Source organism: Bos grunniens, chromosome 21 (assembly GCF_055505025.1).
Source record: "Bos grunniens cultivar Pamir isolate PY7600 chromosome 21, Bosgru_T2T1.0, whole genome shotgun sequence".
Classification (NCBI taxonomy): domain Eukaryota; kingdom Metazoa; phylum Chordata; class Mammalia; order Artiodactyla; family Bovidae; genus Bos; species Bos grunniens.
In genome coordinates this window covers 53,752,057-53,764,717 of record NC_141185.1, presented here as the reverse complement: position 1 = coordinate 53,764,717, position 12,661 = coordinate 53,752,057, and the positions used below count along the sequence as shown (strand labels likewise).

The 12,661-nt window shown below is 49.9% G+C and overlaps 1 protein-coding gene across 16 annotated transcripts in view; it reads right to left on the bottom strand.

Annotated features, from left to right (window-relative positions):
* The window catches only part of KLHL25 (kelch like family member 25), an 89,948-nt gene extending 77,745 nt beyond the window's left edge, over positions 1 to 12,203 (bottom strand). For 7 of the 16 annotated variants that reach the window (XM_086364682.1, XM_086364683.1, XM_086364688.1 and 4 more), the window contains exons 1-4: positions 12,002 to 12,203; positions 11,463 to 11,507; positions 9,772 to 9,934; positions 7,742 to 7,845 (exon numbers count right to left, since the gene is read on the bottom strand). The gene's annotated coding sequence lies outside the window, so the exon portion shown is untranslated. Of the gene's footprint in view, positions 1 to 7,741; positions 7,846 to 9,771; positions 9,935 to 11,462; positions 11,556 to 12,001 lie in introns of all 16 variants that reach the window. The other 9 variants (XM_086364692.1, XM_086364708.1, XM_086364691.1 and 6 more) reach the window with 7 other exon arrangements.
* Positions 12,204 to 12,661: the final 458 nt, after the last annotated feature.

Here is a 12,661-nt window from a genome sequence, read left to right as displayed (position 1 = left end):
CTGGGGCCTCTATGTAAGCCCTAAGCTTTCTCAGACAACTTGCTTCTCCTAAGGCTACGAGATGAAATGCACGTTTCTTATTAAGGACGATACACGTCTCACTCACAGTTAACGATCTAACTACCATCTATCCAGGATCATACTTGTGTCAGCTGCTCTGCTAGGTCCTGAGAACAAGATGGTCCTTGTTGTCAGGGAATTTACAGTCTGGTGGGGGAGGAATGGGAGACAGGCCACAAAGAGATAATTATAAAATGTTGTGATATATGCTATTATAGTAAAATGTACAGAGGAGTCCAGGATTTAATTATCATAGTTAACAATGTACATTTTTATACACGCTTACTTTGACAGTGCATACATTAAAACTGGAGAAGTACAAAGAAAATTGGCTAGGTTCCTGAGCAGAGATGACTTAAAAACTTAGAAGGCAGCCTGTTGTAGTGGAAATTTGTCTGTACTTGGTCTCCACAGGTCTGGGTTTGATCCCCATTTCTACCTTTTGTTTCTATTAAAAAGTCCCTTAACTGTCCCTGGGTGTCAGTTTCTTCATTTTTAACAAGGGGGGAGGTGGTGAACTTCCCTGGTAGTGAAGTGGATAAGAATCTGCTTGCCAATGCAGGGGGCACAGGTTCGATCCCTTGTCCGGGAAGATCCCACATGCCTCGGAGCACCGAGCCCGCGCCACAACTATTGAGCTTTCACTCCAGAGCCTGTGCTCTGCAGCTAAAGCAGCCACTGCAATGAGAAGCCCACACACTTCAACGAAGAGTGGCCCCCACTCTCCTCAACTAGAGAAACCCTGGGCAAAGCAATGAAGTTCTAATGCAGCTGAAACTAAACTAAATAAATACAAATAAGGAAGGAGGGACTTCCCTGGTCCACTGGTGAGGACTCTGCGTCCACTGCAGGGGACATGGGTTCAATTCCTGGTTGGTATTAAAACCCCACATGGCCAAAAATAAATAAATAAATTAGAATAAGATAAAAACAAGAGGAAGGTTAAATGATGGCTGAGACCCTTCCATGTTGAACATCCCAAGGGGTGAATTCCAGCTCCTCCCTAATGTGAACCCAAAAGACTAATGAGAATGTCAATGACTGCATTGCTGAGCTGGGCTAGATGAGTCCAAGTTACCAACAGGGTCTTTGTTAGGTGGCAGTGTTCGATGTGCAACGTACCTTTTGGAAACTAAACTTGACAAGTTTAATGGCAATGGGGCTACATTGCTCCTCATTTCTGAAAGCAGAGTTGCAATGCTGTCAGGACCTCACACACAGAGCAGAGAGAGCACACACTCCCAGATGTTCACGGGCTAGGGCAGTTTACCAATTCCAGCTTAAGCTGGGGAATCAGAGGCTACTGTAAATTTGTGGATGGTGGCTCAAAGAATCGTAGGGAACCTGGCACTCAATATGAGTTAGTTATTTAAAAGAGAAAATGTATATTTTGGTTCAATAAACATTTTTGAAAATTTAGCATCTATGTTGCCCAACCAAGTTCATGCTCAGGTCTATGGGAAACTCAGAGGTGAACCCAGGTCTATTTCACATCAAAGTATTAGCATTCTACCCTTTGTCTCGATGAATTTACCTACTCTGGTTACTTCCTGGAAGTAGAATCACACAGTGTTTGTCTTTTTGTGACTGTCTCAGTTTTCACACTGCAATTGAGAAGAGAAAGACTCGCAGAGACAAAGACTGAAGCAAGCACCATTTTCTTTGACCACTTCTTGAGATCAGCAGAGCTGAAAGCCATCAATTCACCATTCCAGGCAGACAGCACGGGGTAAGGACCATCAGATTATTTACTTTGTAAGCTGTGCTATTAGTCCTTTCAGGAACACAGGAGTCCTTCCCGTCTTTGACATTGCACATTGCCAAAGTCTTCCATCGGCCAGCCTAGATTTCTGGCTTTTTAAGATTCAGTGTTTTTTCTCTATTTTTTCTACCCCAGTTTTCATCAACAGATACACGCGAACGTACTAAGGACAGATGAACACGGTCCAGAGAAGCCAGTATTTATGGACTAATGCCTTACGGGTGTCTGCAGTGAGCACTTTTTACCCTAGAAGTTCTCCTTTACCCCATTTCCCGTCGTCGTGGCCACTTTGGGAGCTATCATCCTGGTGCCACGTCACTCTCTGCAGCCACAGCTGATTGGTCTAGATTTCTTTTTTATTTTTTATAGTTTTTTGATGAGGACCGTTTCTGAAGTCTTTGTTGAATTTGTTACAATACTGCTTCTGTTTCATGTTGTGATTTTTTGGCCATGAGGCATGTGGGATCTTGGCTCCCCATCCCAGGGATTGAACCTGCACCGCCCGCATTGAAAGGTGAAGTCTTAACCACTGGACTACCAGGGACATCCCAGTGGTCCAGATTTATCTTGCAATAAGCTGGGCTAATTCAAGTTCTTTCCCAGAGAAATCTACTGGGGAGGTAGAAAGGAATGACTCTTTTTTTTGAAGCTTGATTGATGACTATCCAATCTGCAAGTTCTTGGTGGCTCGGTGGATTAAGGTGTAGAGGGGCTGGTCTGTAGCCAGAGGGAAAAGAGAAACCAACGTAAGCAAGAAGAGGGTATATCTGTTTCCAAGGGCTGCGGTAGCAAATTGCTACAACCCATGGGGCTTAAAACAACTGAATTTGTGTCATAGTTGGAGGTTAGAAGTCCAAAATCGAGACACCAGGAGAGCCATACTTCATCCGAAGTCTCTAAAAGAGGATCCTTTCCTGTCTCTCTTGTAGCTTCTGTTGGCAGTCCTTGGTGTGTCTGGGCTTATAGACACATCACTCCAATATTTCAATGTCTGTCTTCACATGGCATTCTCCACTGGGTGTCTTTATAACATCTTCTTTCTGCACTTGTTTTCATATTTTCCTTTTTTTTTTTTTTAAAAAAAAGAGATTTTTGTTTTTGTTTATTTTTGTCTGCATGTGGGCTTCCTTGTTGCAGTGCACGGGCTTCTCACTGTGGGGGCTTCTCTTGCTGCGGAGCACGGGCTCTCGGGCTTCAGTGGTTTTGGCTCCCAGGCTTTAGAGCACAGGCTCAGTGGTGTGGCTCCCGGAGCTGGCTGTTCCACGGCATGTGGGTTCTCAGTCCCCTGATCACAGAAGGAATCCATGTCCCCTGCATTGGCAGGTGGATTCTTAACCACCAGGCCACCAGGGAAGCCCTCTCCATGTCTTCTTATAAGGACCCCAGTCGTTGGATGAAGGCTCAACCAAGCCCAGTGTGACCTCACCTTAATTTTAACTAATCATACCGCAAAGATCCTATTTCCAAATAAGACTGCATTCTGAGCTTCCAGGTCAACGTGAGTTTTTGGGGATACAACCCAGGTACACAGCGGGTGGCCTGAGGGCATCTGGAACCTTGATTTCAATGTGTTCTCAAGGCCAAAACCACATTCCAAGCTTTGTGTGTTCTCAGACAGGCCCACGTTCTGACAATAAACTCTCATTTGTGTTTAAACCTCCTTCAAGTTAGGTGACTGCTGCTGTTGTTTTTGTTCAGCTGCTCAGTTTGTGACCCTTCCTGGGATCTTCCCAACCCAGGGATCAAACCCATGTCTCCTGCATTAGCAGGTGGTTTCTTTACTGCTGAGCCACCTGTGACTGTTACAGACAACCGACAGAATTCTTAATATGCATAAAACAATACAGACCCCAGTTGTCACAATTCTATTAGCTGCCACTATAGATAAATAAGAGCTTTTTTACGGGCCCCAGTAGGGGTGGGCGCCATATTAATCAACTGGATGCAGCATACACAGCGTGTCACACAGGTGTCTACATGGCCAACCTCAATTAAGCCAGCATCACAGGAGGGTCATAGGCAGGACAGGCGGGGACAGCTTCTCCAGTTCTGCTTCTCTGTGAGTCTCCTGGCTTCTCACTTCTCCATGTGTCTGAACCATTCCTAGGCTAGGGTCCCTGCATGGTCAGAGGGTGGCTGAAGCAGGTCCAGGTATCATATTCGGGTACAAAGTTCCGAGGCAGGAAGCGTCCCTCTCTCATTTATGTCTCTTTATAAGGGCAAGGAGAATTGTGCCAGGAGGCCCTACCAGGGACAAGGTTCCCACCCCTAGCCTGCCCCTCCGCCAAGTGGCTTCCCTTACCGCAGTCCAGAGGCTCCTGCCCCAGCCCCACAGATCACAGGAAAACTGGGCTGAGGCTCCCCCTTGTAAGGGCTGGGTTCAAAGGAGACTCACTTCCTGCCGCCAGAGCTCAACGGCTTTCCACAAATTAACCTAACAAGGCCTGGGGTACCACTGTGGTAGCTCCTTTTAGAGGCTGCCGTGGCTAGAGACTGACGGCAAAGAACACATCTGGACTCCCTTGATGGTATAGTGGATAAGCCTCCACCTGCCAATGCAGGGGACACAGGTTCGATTCCTGGTTTAGGAAGATCCCACATGCTGAGGAGCAGCTAAGCCCATGAGCTACAACTACTGAAACCCGTGTGCCTAGATCAGAGAAGCCACCAAAATAAGAAGCCCGTGCCCCGCAAAGAATAGCTCCCACTTGCCTCCACTAGAGAAAGCCCGCAGGACAATGAAGACCCAGTACAGCCAAAAATAAGATGAATATTTTTCTTTTTTTAAAAAAGAGATTTCTTTTTCAACTGCTTACCACCTGATTTCATGAGGTTAAACCAACTGGCCTGGCTGGAATCACCCTCTCAGTCTCTTTTCCCAGCTGAAAAGGTAGTGGACGGGATTCTCTGCTGTGGAGTGTACGTGGAGGGCATCCGAAGGGCTCTAGCCAAGATATGCAGCAGGGGCATGCACAGTGCAGGCCCTGGTCCATGGACTTACAGCAGGGAAGCGTGCCCCTCCTCTCACGGGTCTCCTAAAACCACCTTTCAAAAAGCCACTTCGGAGTTTATGCAACCAGCAGGAAAGCTGATTGAGCTGTTTTTCACCCTTTGTGCTACTGACGTCAGAGGCACAGATCAGAACATTGGTGGGATGCTACCTTCTGCCACTTCCTGCCAAACTTTGCCTACAACACATGGAATGGGTGTTTAGGCGTGATCTGAAAAAATCTGGTGGAAAGAGCCCTACAGCCATGTGGGATCTGGGGACCAGAAGTTTGCCAGTTGCCCACTCGACATTCATTTCTCGCCCACCCGCCCTTCCTCTCTGGATCAGAACACCCATCTGTCCTCCTTCAGTCAGCTTTGGGCTTCGAGGGGCGTTCATCTCAGCCCCAGCCTGAGGGGAACAATCCTGATAGATCCAAGTTAGTCATGAAGGCCCAAACTCTTTGCTGATGGTGGATGTAGATAAGGGCATATGGCATATTTCAAGCCAACAAGCCTTGAGAGGACGTCTGTTAGGAACTCCTGGGACAGTTAGAAGAGACACAAGGGAGAGATGGGACCTTCCCAGGTGGCTCAGGTGGTAAAGAATATACCTGCCAGTGCAGGAGATGCAGATTCGATCCCTGGGTGGGGAAGATCCTCTGGAGGAGGAAATGGCAACCCACTCCAGTATTCTTGCTTGGGAAGTCCCATGGACAGAGGAGCCTGGCGGGATACAGTCCTTGGGGTCACCAAAGAGTCAGACACGATTTAATGACTAAACAACAAAAGGAGAGATGGCCTCTTTCTGGCTTACACCCCCTCCAGGACATTTCCCGCCTCCCAGAAAGGGGAGAGAGACTTTTCTACTGATCTCATGGAATCATCGAACAGCCAGTGATATGGCTGTGACCACACCCGATCCACCGGTTTATATTTAAGGAGTGTGGGGTTCAGACAGGACAAGGAGTTCAGTTCACACTTCCAGTGAAGGGTTTCAGAGCCCAGTCGGGTCCTGAGAGGACGAAAAAGGAGACGATCTTGCGATGGAAGAAGAAAGTCAAGGGAGACCCGGACCCCTGCTTAGAAGGGCAGGCTGAGCGGTCGCCTCAGGAGGGGAGTGAGTGGCTGCACTGGTGTTAGCAGGAGGCTTTGCGTTGGGAGGACAGGGGGAGGGGGACGGGAGGTAACCAGCGCCCTCTGACGGCCACTTCTGGGAAAACACGGCACGACCGAGGCCGAGCTCTCCCACCAGGGCAGCAGGGCGGCGGCTGAGAAGTGGGCAGAGACTTGGTTGCATTTACCGTTGAGGGACGCAGTCCTGGGGAGGGGAGGGCGAGTTGCGGAGGCGGGTGGGTGGGGGTGAGGGAAGCCGGCACGGTCAGGAATCAGACTGAAGGAGCGAGGTCAAGGAGAGACTGGGGAAAAGCTACAGTGAATTGGAGGTCCTGATGAGGGAGAGCTGGACCAGCAACCAGGTCCCGGGGTGGACTCTGAGGACACCCGGTAAACCGCAGCCGAGAGGGGAGCTCCCTTTGCATATGTAGTGTGAAGAAGTCTCATGATCTGGGATCCGATTCTCCATTTTATAGCCAACTCTAGGGTGGGGTTGCAAAGAGTCTGACACGTCTGAGAGCGAGCACACAAATTTATCCAGGGTTGGGTAGGGGGGACGGTGGGGTAGAATCCCAGAGGCGCCCCCAGGTGGAAATGACGTGTGCGGACGTGAGCCTGGTGCTGGTGGCGTCCCTTCCCCCACGTGGGAATCAGGGAGAGCTGCTGGGGACTTTGCACGCAAGAAAGCCGGCTTCCCTCCTGTTTGAAGCAACAAAGAACCTCTGGGCCAGATGGAAAATCAGTTCCTTTTTTGGCGCGGCCTAGGGACACCTTTAATTGCGAGTTGCAAGACCGGCCCTTGATGGAATTTGTAACGAGGCCAGGGCCGTATGGGAACATTTCTTGATGGAAATGAGCATCTGCTCTCTATAAGAAATGCAAATGATGCCTAATTGCGCCTTCAGAGAGCTGTGTCCCATCCCCAGTGCGGTACCCGCAGGCGGGTAAACCTGACCAGGCTTCAGAGTCCTCAGCTTTCTACCCCAAGACAGAAGCAGTGCAGAACCACACTGGACCAGGCTCCAGGCAGCCGTCCAGGGGTAGGGGGCGGTTGGGGGGGGTGGGGGTGGGGTGGTGCAATGCCTGCTGGGTTCCAACATATTCCAGGTCCTGGGCAAATTGTTATCATTTCCTTTGATGTGGGCAAAACCCATTTTGGGGTCTGCTGCTTTACAGGCAAGGAAACCAGAGGTCGGAAAACTGATAGCGTTTGCCTAATGTTGTTCAGTACAAGGTAGGTCAGACGCCCAGGATGGATGACGGAATGAAAAGCCCCAGAGTTTCCCTCTAATGTGTACTGAGTGCCTAGGTCACATCTTCAGCGGGCTTTCTCTTATTCTGTCTGTCTCCTTCTCTCTCCTGTGACGGGCTGAAGAAAAGGGGGCTGCCTAGGCCAGCGGTATTCCTTACTGGTGAACACGCTGTTTCCTTCCCCAAGCTTCAGAGATGTCGTATCACAAAAAGCACTTACAGCAGGATGGGCGCCCTGGCATAGAAAGCAGTTGAGACCAGCAGTCCCCAACCTTTTGGGCACCAGGGACCTGTCTCGTGAAAGACAGTTTTTCCATGAACCGGGAAGGCGGGGGGTGGTTTCAGGATGATTCAAGCACATTCAATTTCTTGTGCATTTTATTTCGAATCTAATGCCACCGCTGTTCTGATAACAGGTACCAGTCTGGGGCCCAGAGGTTGGGGACCCCTGGTCTACAGGAAGCAGCCATTCCCTCCAGGAAGATGAAGTTCAAGAGTTTCTGCATTATTATTACCATCATCATCATCATCAGATTTGATGGCCCTGGAGTCAGGATTACTTACCTTGTACTTCCGCAGCTCGTGGGAAAGCTCAGCATAAGTCCTGGCTCCAGAGTCAGCTTGTGTAGAAGGGAAGTGACCTTCTCCCTCTGTGCTCGTCTTCTCATCTGTAAAATGGGATTATAGCTCTCATCTCAGGTGTTTGCTGCTTGAGTTATGTGCTTCTGTTTTTAGAAGTGCATTTGGCCCTGTAAGCATTGCCTTATCAACCATAGCTTTTATTAGTTTTCAAGATCTCACAGCCCTGATAAGGGTTTGAGAACTCCCTGCAGGTCCTGGGAGTGTGATGTGGGTTCCTGCTCTTGCTTCTGCAAACAGAGATATCAGAGTTTTTATCTTTTTTACATAGTAAGATAGGTCGCCTACAATATATTTGAAAACTGCCGTAGATGATAGGGTTTCCCAGGTGGTGCTAGTGGTAAAGAACCTGCCAGCCAATGAAAGAGACATGAGACAGGGGTTTGATCCATAGGTTGGGAAGGTCCCCTGGAGGAGGGCGTGGCAACCCACTCCAGTACTCTTGCCTGGAGAATCTCATGGACAGAGGAGCCTGGCAGGCTACGGTCCATAGGGTCGAACAGAGTCAGACACAACTGAAGTGACTTAGCATGCATGCACATGCTTTAATGATAGGAGTCATAGAACCTCTCTGAGCTCCCAGATGGTAGAGAATTTTTCTTACTTATTCAGTGTTGTGGGCTATAAAGTCATATGTTGAAGCTTTAACCCCAGCATTTGGAATGTGGCCATATTTGAAGATGACATCTTTAGAGAGGGGATTAAGTTAAAATGAAGGCTGGACCCCAATCCAGTAGGGCTTCACAGGTGGCGCTAGTGGTAAAGAACCTGCCTGTCAATGCAGAAGATATAAGAGACACCGGTTCAACCCCTGGGTCAGGAAGATCCCCTGGAGTAGGAGCTGGCAACTCATTCCAGTACTCTTGCCTGGAGAATCCCATGGACAGAGGAGCCTGGTGGGCTGCAATCCATGGGGTCGCAAAGAGTTGGACTCGACAGAGTCACTGAGCAACAGACAAAGCAACTGAGATTTAGAGTCGTTAAGTGACTTGTCCAGGGTCACACAGCCAGGAATTTCAATCAACTGGACGAAAGCAAAGTCTGGGCTTTTTTTTTTTTTTTTCTGGATACAACATAGCATCACAGACCCAGAGGTCTATATTGTGTTTCTCAGGCTAAATAGACAAAAACTGCTCACTGAGGGAATGCAGACCAATTCCTCCCTGCTCGGGGTCTGCTCTGGGGATCCCTGGACTGCCTCATCATGAGGATTCTAGACACTGAGCTCTCTGGACACAGACATCCTGTGAAATACAGAACTCACGAGCCCTGAGTCTGTGACTGTGACACTGGCCACATTTACACTGATGCCCAAATGACAGAACCCTAAGCCATTTCTCTCTCCAAACAAGAATGTTACTCCCCCGACGTGTCCTGCCCCATCAAAGCTCCTCTGCTCATTTTGGGGAGGCCTCAAAGGGAGCCTCACACATGCCCAGGCTGCCGGGGGCACCCTCACTCAGCACCCTCATTCCTTTCCCCTTTCCTGTGTTCTGGTCTCTATTTGTCTCTTCTTCATAGCTTTCCCACTGTGGATTATTAACCATGTTCTGGTTATAACCACATTACTATTAATCATGAAAGTGGACCATCTCAAGAGTGATGTTCATGCCAATGTCTGTGCCAGTGAGGCGCCCCCAGTGTCCAGAAGGCCCTCATTCATTGATGGAATCTCACAGTGATTCTCTGGAGAGATTTGGAGCTCCCACCCAGAGGTCCTGTCCAGAGGGGTAGGTGGACACAGGTACTCTGCCCTTCTCCACTAAATTCCCACCTCCTGATGCCATCTAGCCATAGCTGCACTCCCTCCCTCCCCTGGCAGATCAGTGGATGCATAGAAATCTTAGTGGCCAAGTTGTTATTCTCTATACAGGTCTCCAGAGGTTTTTTTAAAATTGCACAATCCTAGCAGCACATCTGGGGCTTCCCTGGTGGCTCAGTGGTAAAAAACCCACCTGCTGATTCAAGAGATGCAGGTTCGATCCCTGAGTCAGGAAGATCCCCTGGAGAAGGAAACAGCAACCCACTCCAGTATTCTCGTCTGGAGAATCCCATGGACAGAGGAGCCTGGTGGGCTACAGTCCATGGGGTCACAAAGAGTCAGACACACCTTGGCAACTAAACAACAGAAACAATATCAGTCCATCTAAGAATCATGGACCCCTACAAGATGCGAATCTGTTCACTCACGTCAGACTGAGCGCACACACATACACACAGCACTGCATACGTGTATAAACGCGCGTTAAGACCATCACAAACTAACAATGCACAAGGGCAATGTTGCTTCATACACTGGAAGCACCCGTGTGTTTCTCTATTACGCCATGAGCACCGTATGTAAAAAGGGACAAGTACTGGGAAGATGCAGAATAAGCGTATGAAGAAGTTCTTAGCTTTTCTTCCTCCTCCCCCACCCCGTGCATCTGCTCCCCTCTACCCCAGGTACATGCACCTCATTTTATTTATTTTCATTTGGCCATGCCAGGCCTTCATTGCAGCATGTAGGATCTTTAGTCACGCCATGTGGGATCTAGTTCCCTGACCAGGGACTGAATCTGAGTCCTCCTGCATTGGGAGTGTGGAGTCTTAACCTCTAGACCACCAGGGAAGTCTCTGTATCTCATTTTAGAGATTACACTCTCTGTCCATATCTGCACACTTATTAGATGTCCATTTCACACACATGATTCACTCCAGCTTCATGGCTGCCCTGGGTGGGGTTTCTCTCTGTCTTATGCATCAGATCAGGAGACAGACTCAGAGAGGCTGAGTGAGGCCTTTGGTACCCAGTAAGGAGGTCTGGAGACTTCCCACAAGGCACTAGTGGTAAAGAACCCGCCTGCCAGTGCAGGAGATACGAGAGACATGAGTTCAGTCCCTGGGTCAGAAAGATCTCCTGGAGAAGGAATTGGCAACCCACTCCAGCACTGTTGCCTGGAGAAGCCCATGGACAGAGGAACATGCCGGGCGACAGTTCATGGGGTCACAAAGAGTTGGACCCTTTGCATGCTACTGAGCACGCATGGAGGTTTGGAGTCTGAGGCTGACTCCTGCTCAGGCTGCTCTAACAAAAACCTGCTCTAAGGACCCAGGGCCTTAAACAACAGATGTTGATTTCTCATGGTTCTGGAGGCTGCAAGTCCAAGACCAAGGTGCTGGCAGGGCTGGTTTCTCCTGAGACCTTTCCCCTCGGCCCTCAGATAGCCGCCCCCCACTGCGTCCTCACAGGGGCTCTTCCCTGTGCCTGTGCATCCTGGGGGTCTCTCCCTCTTATAAGGACACCAGTCAGATGGGACAGGGCTCCACCCTAGTGGCCTCATTTAACCTTCTTACCTCTTTAAAGTGGACTTCCCTGGTGGCTCAGACAGTAAACCATCTGCTTACAATGTGGAAGACCTGGGTTCAATCCCTGGGTTGGGAAGATCCCCTGGAGAAGGCAATGGCACCCCACTCCAGTACTCTTGCCTGGAAAATCCCATGGATGGAGGAGCCTTGTGGGCTATAGTCCATGGGGTCGCAGAGAGCTGAACACCACTGAACATGACTTTCACTTTCATCTCTTTAAAGGTCCCGTTTCCAAACACAGTCACATTCCATGGGGTCACAAAGAGTCGGACACGACTGAGCGACTTCACTCACTCACCTCTGTAATGGGCTTCCTTGGTGGTTCACATGGTAGAGAATCCGCCTGCAATGCAGGAGAACCAGGTTCGATCCCTGGGCTGGGAAGGTCCCCCTAGAGAAGGAAATGGCCACCCACTCCAGTATTCTTCCTGGAGAATCCCATGGACAGAGGACCCTGGTGGGCTACAGTCCATGGGGTCGCAGAGAGCTGAACACGACTTTCACTTTCATCTCTTTAGAGGTCCCGTCTCCAAACACAGTCACTTTCTAAGGTTCTGGGGATGACCAATCTAGGGGCCGGTTCAGTCCACAGCTCCTAGGCCTGTGCTGTCTGAGTCACCAGGCTGCCCTGCCTGACTGGTCTGGGTGGTGTGGGTACTCAGCCTGAGGGGGACCTCACTCTGAAGCCCCGGAGCAGGGCTCCAGCAGCAGCTCCCCGCTCCCAGGGGCTGCTCCTCCCTGCCCACTTTGGGACGCCACTCCAGCACTCCTTCCGCCTGGAAGACCCTTCCTCTGCTTTCACGCCCCGCCTCCCCTCCCCATCTCCACCTGTCCTACCCGTCCTTCCAGAAGATTCCACAGCTTGTCCGCCGTGAAGCCACTCACAGAGGAGCCGGCCGAGTCCTGACCTGGAATGCCCAGCGGAAGGGGAGGGGAGGGGAGGGATGGGGTTTAAAAGCCGGCTTGCTCCTTGTTTACGCCAGACTCCCAGCCTATCACGAGCCCACGCTTCTACCGCTCGCTGTGTCAGGCTGGTAAACCGAGAGCCGAGTTACTGGAGCGAGCCACAGTGACTTTACGCGGAAAGCCCAGCTGACTGAGAAGACAGCAGACCAGTGTCCCAGAGAACCATCTTCCCTGAGTTATAATTCAGGCTTCATTTATACTTAAAAGCGGAGCGGGGAGACCTGGAAGGTGGAGGGGTAGCTATATGTTAATGCCTTCCTGCCTACAACCAATCCTGGGTGGAGCTGGTGGAGACGTTTCTTGTGAGCTGAACAAAGGTGTTTTAGCTTAATGCTCATTACCTGGGAGACAGGGTTACCAGAGATGGGCCATTACGTATAATTAATGCTTATAGGCAATATCCCTTTAGTGATTAACTTGTATTAAAGGTTCTGCCCCATGACAGGACCAGGGTGCTGGATCTGTCAAGGTGGACTCCTTCTAATGTACACAGGACTCCTATGGGCTGTGTGTGTGTGTGTGTGTGTGTCT